We start from the raw sequence: 13,686 nt of genomic DNA on the forward strand, positions 1-13,686 counted from the left end.
TTTTTTTTATAGTATAAAAGAACGGCAAATTGTATGTATGCATTTTAAAAATTCATTTATTATTTTAAACTTTTTGTTTTGTAATCAGTACTGAAACTAATGCTTTAAACACAGCCATGACTTTCAGAAGAGAGTCCAAAATTATGATATGAAAAGATATGCAAAACGTGAAACATTTTTAGTTAAGATTTAGTCTAGAGAATAGTTGAGTATCATGCACAAAGAGAACTGATGGGAATCAGTGAATTAATGTACAACCAGAGAGGAAATAAATGAGATTTCTTTAAGAGACTGGTGCTGATCCCAGAGAACTGGAAATGTCCTGAGCTGAGAGCAGCTGTGGATGATGTGTTGAACATGTGCGAACAGACAAATGAACCCCAGGACAGACAAGGGTCGGGTCTTACAGTGAGGAAGATTGCTTGAAGCCGAATGTGTGCTCTTAGGGACAGCATAGTCACACTGGACTGCTTCCCAAAGCAGCAAATCTATATGCTGCTGCAAGAAGTCGAAGTGAAAAACAAATTCTGTCCTTAATTTAAACTTTTCTGTGTCCAACCTGAGAGCACTGAACAGTTTGTTTTTATCTCATAAAGTGGATCTCACAGAAGTGAATCAGTAGAAGTAGGAGTTGGGAGCAAATGTGAACAGGTGTATTAGGGTTCAGTCAGAGGAATAGATCCAGTCAGAGACTTTTATATGTGTGTGTATGTATGAGAGAGAGTATATGACTGTGTGTGTTTCGGTATGTAGAGTTTTTGAGGAATTGACTTATGTTAATATAATTGCGGGAGCTGGTTAAGCAGGCCCTCAGTGTACAAGGGCAGGTACTCAGGAAGGGATAATTGCCTCAGACTGCATTTCAAGGAAGCAGGGCAATCACAGATCCAGCTGTTGTTGGGAGTCTCTTAGCTAAGGCAAGGGCCAAACTGTCTTTGAAAGCTCCAGGTGTGTTATACATACTTTAAGAGGCTCCTCTCTCTGAAAGGAATTTTTCATGGATGGTTTCATGCAACCATACAGAAAAGTAGCTCAGTTCAGTTCAGTTGCTCAGTCGTGTCCGACTCTTTGCGGCCCCATGAGTCGCAGCACACCAGGCCTCCCTGTCCATCACCAACTCCCAGAGTTTACTCAAACTCATGTCCATTGAGTCAGTGATAACCATCCAGCCATCTCACCCTCTGTTGTCCCCTTCTCCTCCTGCCCCCAATCCCTCCCAGCGTCAGGGTCTTTTCCAGTGAGTCAACTCTTCGCATGAGGTGGCCAAAGTATTGGAGTTTCAGCTCAGCATCAGTCCTTCCAGTGAACACCCAGGACTGATCTCCTTTAGGATGGACTGGTTGGATCTCCTTGCAGTCCAAGGGACTCTCAAGAGTCTTCTCCAACACCACAGCTCAAAAGCATCAATTTTTCGGCCCTCGGCTTTCTTCACAGTCCAACTGTCACAGCCATACATGACTACTGGAAAAACCATAGCCTTTACTAGACGGACCTTTGTTGGCAAAGTGATGTCTCTGCTTTTTAATGTGCTGTCTAGGTTGATCATAACTTTGCTCCCAAGGAGTAAGCGTCTTTTAACTTCATGGCTGCAGTCACCATCTGCAGTGATTTTGGAGCCCAAAAAAAGAAAGTCAGACACTGTTTCCACTGTTTCCCCATCTATTTGCCATGAAGTGATGGGACCGAATGCCATGATCTTAGTTTTCTGAATGTTGAGCTTTAAGCCAACTTTTTCACTCTCCTCTTTCACTTTCATCAAGAGGCTTTTTAGTTCCTCTTCACTTTCTGCTGTAAGAGTGGTGTCATCTGCATATCTGAGGTTATTGATGTTTCTCCCAGCAATCTTGATTACAGCCTGTGCTTCTTCCATTCCAGCATTTCTCATGATATACTCTGCATATAAGTTAAATAAGCAGGGTGACAATATACATCCTTGACGTACTCCTTTTCCTATTTGGAACCAGTCTGTTGTTGCACATCCAGTTCTAACTGTTGCTTCCTGACCTGCATACAGGTTTCTCAAGAGGCAGGTCAGGTGGTCTGGTATTCCCATCTCTTTCAGAATTTTCCACAGTTTGTTGTGATCCACACAGTCGAAGGCTTTGGCATAGTCAATAAAGCAGAAATAGATGTTTTTCTGGAGCTCTTTTGCTTTTTCGATGATCCATCAGATGTTGGCAATTTGATATCTGGTTCCTCTGCCTTTTCTAAAACCAGCTTGAACATCTGGAAGTTCACAGTTCACATATTGCTGAAGCCTGGCTTGGAGAATTTTGAGCATTACTTTACTAGCATGTGAGATGAGTGCAATTATTCGGTAGTTTGAGCATTCTTTGGCATTGCCTTTCTTTGGGATTGTTCTACAGAAAAGTAGAACAGATAGTAAATATATTCTTAAACTAATTCTGTAATTTAAAATTTCCCTATGTTCATATTTTTATTGATTTTTAAAAATCACTTGTAGCAGACATAATGTTTCATTCCCGTAGATTTTGGCAAACATCTCCACATATAAGGGCATTCTCCATTACCATAGCACCGAGCTCACCAGGCTCCCCTGTCCATCAGGGTTCTCCAGGCAAGATACTGGAGTGGGTTGCCATGCCCTACTCTGGGGGATCTTCCCAACCCAGGCGTATTCTCTACGATCTCTACTGCAGGCGTATTCTTTACCATCTGAGCCACCAGGAAAGCCCATTATTGGTATTCTAAGAAAATGAACAGTAATTACAGAGTGCCGTAATTCCTCTATTTTGGTCAACTGTGGTGCTGTAGTTGTTTGGTAAGTGACAGAAATCTAACTGCAACGAGTTAAGGCCAAGATGAGGATATACGAAAAGGAATTCCAAGGACCGTCATACATTTACAGAAAGTTCAGAGTTGCAGTGGGGTCTGGGAACAGCAGGATGCATGCTACCCAGCACCCCAGGCCCTTCTCCCTGTCTCTTGCCTCCCCTCGCATGCTGGCAGCTGCTTCTGATTCTGCCCGCATCTTTTTCCTGCGATGACGGGAACAAATCAACTGACTGCCCTTCAGACCCACACTCTTGTAGCCTCCCTCTGCCAGGGAGTAGTAAAGCTTCATTTACTTCAGTTTGAACAGTCTCAGAGTAGAACAGTCATCACTCTGGCATAGGTGAAGGAGCCAACCCACCCTGCCCCTCAGACAAGGACAGTGGTTGGTAGTGGATGTATCTTCCAGGGGGTGTCTCTGTAATTATCAGGGTTTCACTCAGAGAAAGAGTAGTCCGCTGTGGGCAGCAGCTCCAGCTGAAGTCATCACGACTTCCATGGCCTGGAGAACCCCTGATGACCTTCATCCTCTTTAGAGCATACCTTCCCCACCCTGCCTAGCAGAAGTAGGAACTGCCCCCCTCACTGCCTCTGTGCTGTTGTGTTCCCTCCACCGAGCTGGCTTGGATCCCCACCCCAGAGCTGGTTTAGTGTCAAGGCTAATTCACCAGGTGGCTCAGTGGTAAAGAATCCGCCTGCTAATGCAAAAGACGTGAGTTCCATCCCTGGTTTGGAAAGATCCCCTGGAGGAGGAAATGGCAACCCACTCTAGTAATCCTGCCTAAAGAATTCCATGGACAGAGGCGCCTCAGAGGCTACCGTCCTTGGGGTCATGAAGAGTTGAATACAACTTAGCACCTGAGCATGCAGTGAAACTTTCTGGAGAGTAGGGTTGGCTCCCAAAGTCTGAAAAATGGCTTGAGAGAGCAGAGAAAGGAGACTGGCTTGAATCCTGTGGTTAGGGGGTGAGGCTGGGTGGACTTACATAGTCTGCGTTTCTCAATAGATCCAAGAGAGAAAGTATACAGGCTTTCCTGTGGGCTTACCCCGATGTGGGGCATAAGGTGAAGGGACATTGTAGGGCTTGAAGACTGTTTGTAATCAGGCATCAAAACTAGAGTTGAATTCTTCATTACACTTGACATCCTCTACTAACTTCTGTCAAAGCGTTGGTTATTGTTCTGATTCTTTCTTTTGATGTCTGTTCTCCTCCTAGACCAGACTATCAAGATGAATTTGTTGTTGGTCAGTTGCTAAGTTGTATCTGACTCTTTGTGACCCCATGGACTATAACCTGCCAGGCTCCTCTGTCCTCCACCATCTCCCAGAGTTTGCTCAAATTCATGATACACACTATTTATCTTTACATATTTAGCACATATCTCATACTTAATACATGCCATACATTATCTTCAAGTCCAACAAGATTGTCTGCTGATTTCTTCTGCTACAGTTAAATCTGTTTTGTTCTTAAGTGCTTTTGCTGGACTTCAGTAAACATTTGCTATACCTTTTCTTCTTGATCCAGCTATGTGCAGATTTAATTAATGCCCATGCTATAAATGTTTCATTAGCTTCATATGTCTGAGTAATTTTAAGACTTGAGAAGTACCCTTAACCGAACATTTTATTTTTTTTCCAGAAATTGTTAAGTAATCAGAAATCATTGCTCACTATACTGTACTTTTACTTATGCACTAAAGTTTTTGCCTTATGTTTTCTGTGAACTGTTTCTACTGCTTGTGGTCATTTTTGCTAAACCAGAAGTCACTGTTCATTTTGAAACACCCTTTACGATATCTGGAAGAACTTTTGATTTGGATGAAATTTACCACTCCAGGTTGTCAACCAGGGTCTCCAAGGTGGTTTCCCGTCCTTCAGCAGAGACACAACTCTAGTTCTGTGGCTGCTGTCTAAACCTCCATGGCCTGAGTCCTCTCACTACCCTGCTCATCCCTACTGTCCTCTAGGTCTTTGATGTTTGATCAAATTAACTTTCGTCAAAAGTAGGCTTTCTTTGTTTTCATCCATTTTGTTTAAATGTATTCTTTAATTCTACCTTTTTTTCTCCTTTCCCTTACCTTTTTCTCCCTCCCCCCTTCTTTTCTTTCCCCTTTTCCTTCTCTATCTGTAACAGTTAGCCTGGAGAAATCTTGGACATGACCACCCTTCCCCTTTACTCACCCCCCTAGTTATTTATGCCAGTGCTGTTAAATATTTTTCTGTTTCCATAACAACTCCTTTTTTCAAACATTTACTGTAGTTTTAAAAGATTCTTTGGGTGAGGACTTGTTTCATTGAGTTCTTTGGTTTATGTAATTAAGTGCAGAAAATCTTGGTTTCAAGTCTGAAGTCTAAAGTAGAGACTTAATGGCTTTCTAAAAAAGTGGAAATTGAATAAACTTGCTGTAAATGGAGGTCTTTATTGTCAAGTTAAAGTCAGTTTATGACAGCCATTTCTCCCTAATCACTTTCTGGTATTCCCAGAAAATCAAGTAGGCCGTCTTTTCTAAGGGCTGTTTGGTGCTTTTTAGCTTTCCAATTTCCTGCTGTTCTACCAGCACCCCAGTTCAGCCTGAGGGCGCTGTGCTCAGACACTCAGTCGTGTCCAACTCTTTGTGATCTCATGGACTGTAGCCCACCAGGCTGCTCTGTCCCTGGGATTCTCTGAGCAAGAATACTGGAATGGATTGCCATTTACTCCTCCAGGGGATCTTCCTCACCCAGGGATCAAATCTGCATCTCTTACATCTCCACTGACAGGCAGATTCTTTACCAGATGTGCTTGAGACGATGGTCAGGTTTTGTGGTAGTTGAGTGGTACAGAGTACTGCATATTGATTTGGCGCAACTTCCTGCCAGAAGTGATGTTAATAGACCCCTCTGTCACTGCCATTCATAAAGTTTGTCTGAGGGCAGCTGCTCAGCCATTTTTTCAGCTATTCTGCAGCATTGCATTGTCATCTTTCTGTGGGTAGAAAAATTGCCATTAACCACAAAATTGCAGCTTACTTTCCAAGCTCGTCTCTAATTCATGAGTGCTTCTTCCTAATTCTTTCAGGTCTCAGACTCTTGTAAAATATGGGCAGTTAGTCAGAAGCTCTGCCCTGTCAGCACAGAGAACTTCTGTATGATTCAGCTTGATTTATCTCTAAATAATTCACAGTAACCCCCTTGGCCCTACTTTGAAGCAGCTGATAATGGAAACAAGCAGGACCAGCACTAGCAGAGCTTTGAAAATCTTTTGTCTTTTTTTCACGTCTTACCTGTCTCGCCAGGCAGTCACACGTGATGTCTGTGACAGGAGGATTCTAAGGTGGCCTCCAGATTCCTGGTCCCTAAGGAGTACATACACCTCCTCCCAATCATATTCAAGCAAACACTAACCTAGATGTTGCTGTAAAGAATTTTGAAAGTGTAATTGAAGTCCCAAATCAGTTGACCTTTAAGATTGGGGAGGTAATCTGGGTACTTGACCTCATCACACAAGCCCTCTAAATCTGGCTGTAGCAGTCAGAGACAGAAATGTCAGAGGTTTGAAGCTTGAGAGGTATTTGATGCAAGTGACTTTCCTTGTGTTGGTTTTGAAAATGAAGCGGCCATATGGCAAGATACTGAGAGCAACCCAAACTTTGCCAACAACCTGCATGAACTTTGAACTTTGATGCCCGAGACCCTAAGCAGATCCACCTGTCATGCTCTGCCTCGACCTGTGCCTGACAGAGTTGTCAGATGATAAATGGATGTCACTTTCACCCTCTCAGTTTGTGGTACTTTGTTAGGCAACATCAAAGCTGATGCACTGCCTATTTATTTACAAGTAAGTTTGTATTAGTACTTGACCATAGTTTTCCATGGTCTTAGTGTGGCCTCTCTCCTTAGCCTCCTACTTTATTGAGGAAACTGAGGTGAGGGAGAGACAGGGAGAGCTGTTTGTATGAGCTCTGTAGGCAGGTCCATCCAAGGAGTACGCCCTCTGCTTCCATGACGTGGACCTGTAGCTGCAGAAAGCCTGCTCCCATGCGATGTGTGACTGGGATAGCCCGCTGATGTACTCCAGATGTCTCTGAGCAACATAAGGAGATGACCCTTCTCCCCTGAGCAAGGGTTCATTTCTGGAGGGTGTGGCCCGGGGCCTCCCCTCTTTGATCACTAGAAAAAGAGCATGGCCAACCTCAGCAGCACTGCAAAGCAAGCTTTCTGACCCACCCCCACTTCCACGCTCCTGGCACCTCTAGGCTTGTTTCCTTACCCACGTCCTCTCCTATAGCTGGCCATCTTCAGTCCAGTCTTCTTCAGGGATCCTCCAGATTACCTGTCTGTCTTTCACCATGTCTGTTTGATCTAAACTGAGATTGATTGCACTGATGTCACAGGAGGAAAACATTAAGAACAAATTCATAGGAGAAACACTGGTTGCCAGGTAGTGTATAAAATATTTGAATTTTAAGAGCATATTTGTTGAAAGGGCTTCCCTGATGGCTCGGGCAGTAAAGAATCTGCCTTCAGTGCAGGAGACCCGGGTTCAATCCCTGGTTTGGAGAGGTCCCCTGGAGAAGGGAATGGCTGCTTACACCAGTATTCTTGCCTGGAAAATCCCATGAATAGAGGAGCCTGGCGGGCACAGTCCATGGAATCACAGAGTTGGACATGACTGAGCGACTAACACACACACACACACACACACACATTTGTTGAAAAAAGTGTAATTGGTGAGCTTAGAGGGTGTAAGGAGGACATGTTTATTTCCCTGTGTTTTCATTTCACTTACATGTGTGCGTAAGGCTTGAGGAAGAAGAGTTCTCCCTTCCATGTTGTCTTTGTAAAGCTTCTCCTTGTCGCAACAAGGCCAAAGTTTGAAGCCCCAGCTACATCTGTACCTACTTCTATTTTGTGGTTCTGTGACCCCTGCCTGAGATCAGTGAGCCTGTTGGTTAAGAGGTCTGGTTCCTGAGGCAGGAGGAAGCCCATGCACTGGGGCTCCTGAGGACACTCGGCCTCCTGCTTCCTCAGCATAATGCGTTGTTCCAGACCTGTCTCTGGGTGCCCTCCATCCCTGCCTCAGGAACAAACCTTGGTTCACCTTTGGATCTTTCCCTCGTGGCTCAGATTTAAACTACAGAAAGATTTAGGGCCTCATCGTGGCTGGGCTGTAAGCCATGGAGAAGTTTTGGACCAGGTTTCTGCTTCCCTGCAAAGCAGGAAACTCTTCTGTGGGAACCCACCTCTCAAGGGCCATCTGTGGGCACAGCCTCCTAGGGACTGCTAATGGCGTGCATCTTCTCTGCAGCCTTCCCACTTTGGGCAAGAGCTGGCAGCATCTGCGGTGCTGAGCTCTGAGAGTGGGGAGTATCTAGGTTTAAGCTTTAGAGACACCAGAAGGCATTTAACATCAACAGTAACAAAACTTCATGTCAGCATTATAAAGAAATTCTCAATGGTGTGTAAAATGAAAAGCAGCACAAATCGTCATCAGACTCTTAGAAAATGTGTTAAATGTTGACAGAAGACAGTGAAGAGTTCTTATTTATGTAATTTGTGGACCATATGCATATGAACCTGACTTTTTAGGGTAGTGTGGGAAGATTCTTTACCACTGAGCCACCAGCAAAGCCCTAATATGGAAAGAAGGTGGTGTTCTCCCATCCTGGAAAAGGCAAAATGTGTAAAACAGTCCCAGTCAACTGTAGATGAACCTGCAGAAGAAATGAATAAAGTGGTGGTATGTTACATTTGATGTTAGTTTAGGTGATACGGTATATGAGAATTAAGTGAAATGTGACTTAATGTACAACTTTAGATGTAGTGATGTCTTCTTCATCACTGCTGATATTGATATTATGCTTTCTCTTTTTTCTTTATTAGTTTTGCCAAGTAGTTAATAATTTATTAGTTTACCCCCAAAATGGTAATTTTTGACTTCATATATCATATCATCTCCATTTTATGTGTTTTACTTCATTGATATCCACTCTTACTTCTATTATTTCTTTTCTTCAACTTTCTTTTGTTTAATTTGCTATTCTTTTTCTAATGACATGGTTGCTTAGCTCATTAATTTTCAGGCTTTCTTCTTTTTAAATATGTATATTTACACATATGAATTTTATGTTAAGCACAACTTGAACTGTATACCACAAAATTTTAATAGTTAATTTCTTCATTTTGATTCATTTGCAAGTGGTTTTTAATTTTTATTCAGACTTCATCTTTGATCCGTGAGTTGCTTACACATGTTGCTCTGTTTATTTGTAGACAGTCTGTTTATCTGATTTCTAATTTAATTGGGCCAGGACTAGAAAATTCTGCATGTAAAGAATTATGGGAGCTTCCTTGGCTCAGTGGTAAAAAGAATTTGCCTGCCAATGCAGGAAACTTGGGTTTGATGTGGGAAGATCCCACATGCTACAGAGCAACTATTGACCCTGTACTCTAGAGTCTGGGAGCCGCAACTAGTGAGCCCACATGCCCTAGAGCCCATGCTCTGCAAAAAACCACCGCAGTGAGAAGCCAGCACAGCAGTGAAGACCCAGCACAGCCAAAGACAAATAAAAATTATTTTTTAAAAAAATTATGAACAAAGAAGAGATATGACAAATAGAAAATAACTAGCAAGGTGATAGACTTTAATCGTAAAACATTGCATTTAATATAAATAGGCTAAACACACCAGTTAAAAGACCAAGATTGTCAGATTAAAAGAGCAAGACAAAACTAAACACACAACAGAAATCCAAAATACAGGAAGCAAAACTGACAGAACTAAAGGGAAAACAGACAATTTAGTAGTAATAGTTGGGGACTTAGATACCCCACTTTTGATAATGGCATTTGGAAAGAAGTAAACTATCTATTTTTAGATGTTATCTTCTTATACATACAAAATCCTAAGCAGTCCACTTTTTAAAAGTATAGAATAAATGAATTCAGGGAGGTTGTAGGATATCATATCATATCAATGATATGATATAGATATCATATCAATATGTTGTTATTGTTCTGTTGCCAAGTCATGTCTGACTGTTTGCAACCCCATGGACTGTAGAATGCCAGGCTCCTCTGTCCTCAACTATCTCTCAGAGATTGCTCAAATTCATGTCCTTTGAGTCAGTGATGCTACTGAACCATCTCATTCTCTACCACTCCCTTCTCCGTTTGCCTTCCATCTTTCCCAGCATCTAGTGAGTCAGCTCTTCACATCAGGTGGCCAAAATGTTGGAGCTTCAGCAACAGTCCTTCCAAGTGAATATTCAGTGTTGATTTCCTTTAGAATTGACTGGTTTGATTTCCTTGCAGTCCAGGGGACTCTCTGGAGTCTTCTCCAGCACCACAATTCTAAAGTATCCATGTTTTGACTCTCTGCCTTCTTTATGGTCCAACTCTCACATGCCTAGATGACTACTGGAAAAAACCATAGCTTTGACTATACAAACATTTGCTGGCAAAGTGATCTCTCTACTTTTTAACACAGGGTCTAGGTTTGTCATAGCGTTCCTTCCAAGAAGCAGGCGTCCTTTGATTTCATGGCTGCAGTCACCATCTGCAGTGATTTTGGAGCCCAAGCAAAGAGACTCTGTTACTGCTTGCATTTTTTCCCCCTTCCAGTGATAAGACTGGATGCCATGATCTTTGTTTTTTTTTCAATGTTGAGTTTCACACCAACTTTTCCACTCTCCTCTTCCACATTCATCAAGAAGCTCTTTAGTTCTGCTTCATTTTCTGCCATTAGAGTCGTATCATCTGCATGTCTGAGGTTGTTAATATTTCTCCCAGAAATCTTGATTCCAGCTTCTGATTCATCCAGCCCAGCATTTCGTATGATGTACTCTGCACAGAAGGTAAATAAGCAGGGTGACAGCATACAGCCTGGCCGTACTCCTTTGCCAGTTTTGAACCAGATTATGAACCAGACTGTTGTTCCATGTCTGGTTCTAACTATTGCTTCTTGAACTGCATACAGGTTTCATCAGGAGACAGGTAAGGTGTTTCGGTACTCCCATCTCTAAGAATTTTCCGTAGTTTGTTGTGACCCACACAGTCAAAGGCTTTAATGCAATCAGTGAAGCAGAATTATATGTTTTTTTTTCTGGAATGCCCTTGCTTTCTCCATGATTCAGTGAATATTGGTAATTTGATCTCTGGTTTCTCTGCCTCTTCGAAAGCCAGCTAAAACATCTGAAAGCTGAAACATCTGAAAGTTCTCAGTTCACATACTGTTGAAGCCTAGCTTAAAGGATTTTGAGCATACCCTTGCTAGCATGTGCAATGAATGCAATTGTATGATAGTTTGAACATTGTGGCTCAGTGGTAGAGAATCCTCCTGCCAATGCAGGAGACGTGGGTTTACTCTCTGGGTTGGGAAGATCCCCTGGAAATCCAGTGTTCTTGTCTGTGAAATCCTATGGACAGATGAGCCTGGCAAGCTACAGTCCATGAGGTCTCAAGAGTCAGACACAACTTAGCAACTAAACATCAGATACAAAAATATTTTATTTCTATATACTAACAATGAACAGTCTTAAAATTAAGACAATTTCATTTATAATAGCATCAAAAATAATAAAATATTTAATACTTATATGCAAACTTAACAAAAGTAATACTGTAAACTAAAAATGAAAAATCATTATCAAAAGAAATTAAAGAACTAAGTATATAGAGTCTGTCCCATACTCATAAATCAGAAAACAGAAATGAGAATGGCAATACTCCCTAAACTGATCTATGGATTCAACACAGTCCCCATCAAAATCACAATTTACTTTTTTGCAGAAATTGACAAGCTGGTCTTAAAATTCACATGGAAATAAAAAGGATCCAGAATTGCCAAACAGTCTCAATGTTTTAAAAGGAGACCAGCATTGGAAAACCGACAGTTCCCAATATCAGAAACTTTCTACAAAGCTTTAGTAATCAAGACCCTGTAACTCTGCAGTGTGGATAAGTGGGGAAGAATTTATATTCCAGAAATAGAACTTTACATGTATTGTAAATTGATTTTGACAAGGGTGCCAAGATCATTAAATGAAGAAAAAATCTTTGCAACAGATGGTGATGCTGCTAAGATAGCTAGATATCCACATGCAAAAGAGTTAAGTTGGATCTCTACCTCATACCCTACACAAAAGTGAATACAAAGTGTGTCTAGAACTAAATGTAAATGTAACAAAGCTAAACTATAAAACCTTAGAGGAAGACATTGGAATACATCTCCATTTTGCAGTTGTTTTTATGCAGTGGTTTCTTAGATACGGCTCCAGAAGTGAAAGTGACCAAAAAATAAAACATACAAATTAGATTACATAAAAATTAAAAACTTTTTTGCTGCAAATGATACCATGAAGAAAATGAAAAGATAGCTCACAGAATGGAAGAAAATATTTGCAAATATCTCCTAAGAAACTTATATCCATCATGTATGAAGAATTCTTACAGCTTCTTAAATTTTACTGTGTGCATAAGCACAGGGTTTCCTCATCTCTCCTTGTTGACATTTCATGATCGAGAATTATTTCTTTTTTTAAATTTTGGGTTTTGCCCACTTTTTGTCCATACTTCAGATATTCCTACACTCTATTTTCCAAATATTGCCACTTCTAGTTATGCCCTACATATCTGTTTTTCTTTTGATTTTTATAGCCCTTTTAAAGTGTTCTAAATATGTATTCTTTCATGCTGAATTCTGAGCTAAATTGTCAATCTCATCTTCTCAGCCATGAACAGATTTTTGTCTCCCTAGCCAATCTGTTACCTATGTTTATTGCTAATATTTTCTCTGGTTTTCTATATGATTATCTCATTTTGCTGGTATCTTGCCATATCTCTCTATGTATACTCCATTATGCTTATTTTTAATTCTTGGTTTAACTTTTCCAGCTTCAGGAATGCACTATTCCACATATAAAGCAATTGTATCTCTGTCAGCTACTTATAATTTGAGGTTTATACAAATGAAATAAAATTTCAGAAAACATAGGCCAAAATGACTGTGTAAGAGGATCTTGTAAAAGTTTTAACTGATTTAGAACATGAGGATTTTGTTTCACATAGAGGGTAGGCAGGAAAACGCAGAGCAGAGATGTTAAGGGTGGAGGTCGTGAACATGGAGCCAGCCTGACCCAACTGGTGGAGACATAGGGAGTCACTTGTTTAGGCGGATGCCAGGTGACAGGGACCTTCATAGTCCTGAGGTCACAGAGTGGGGCAGAGTGGGCAGGCTCTGCCACGCACACTTTCACCACATGCCTGGTTCTGTGCTGGGCTATATGAGGAATACACAGTGCGTGTATAGCATAACCTTTGTTGTTATAGTACTGATAATCTTGTTGGGGAAGTAAGACAGGTGTCAAATAAGTAGAGATCACTCTAAAAAAAATAATTTATATTACATTTACATTTATATTGCATTATATTATAGAATTCTCTTAAGCCGTCGAGTGAGACAGCCTGTGCAAACATGGTTAGCAACAGAAGTACTTAAGGCCCGCATGCTGAGGAGGTTTCACTTTTAGACAAACTATACGTTGGATCCTAAGGAGAACATGAAAATACACCTGTGGATGTCGGATCTTGAGTGTGTGCTTTCTGTTGTTAGAGCAGGGACCAGAGCCAGATGACTTGGATTCAGATGAGGTTCCAAGTGTGGCTTTAGGCATGTTATGCTTTCTGTGCCTTGGTGTCCTTGCCTGTAGAATGAAGATAATAGCTCCTAACTCATAAGGCAGATATATCACATACCTTTGCCACGAAAGTTCACCTTCTAAATTGAAGAGCATTTATCAGTGGAATTTGGGGAGAGAAGGAGAAGATTTCAGAATTAGAGAGGCAGGTAGTGTTGCAGGAAGAAAGGGTTCTGACCATTTGGTTCCTTGCCTGCTTCCTCCTAGACTGTGG

General features: G+C 41.4%; 1 protein-coding gene across 2 annotated transcripts in view; it reads left to right on the top strand.

Moving 5' to 3' along the window:
- The window catches only part of TMEM131 (transmembrane protein 131), a 164,696-nt gene that overhangs the window by 73,885 nt on the left and 77,125 nt on the right, over positions 1–13,686 (top strand). The gene's annotated exons all lie outside the window — the stretch shown is intronic.

This window comes from Cervus elaphus, chromosome 11 (assembly GCF_910594005.1).
Source record: "Cervus elaphus chromosome 11, mCerEla1.1, whole genome shotgun sequence".
Lineage (NCBI taxonomy): Eukaryota > Metazoa > Chordata > Mammalia > Artiodactyla > Cervidae > Cervus > Cervus elaphus.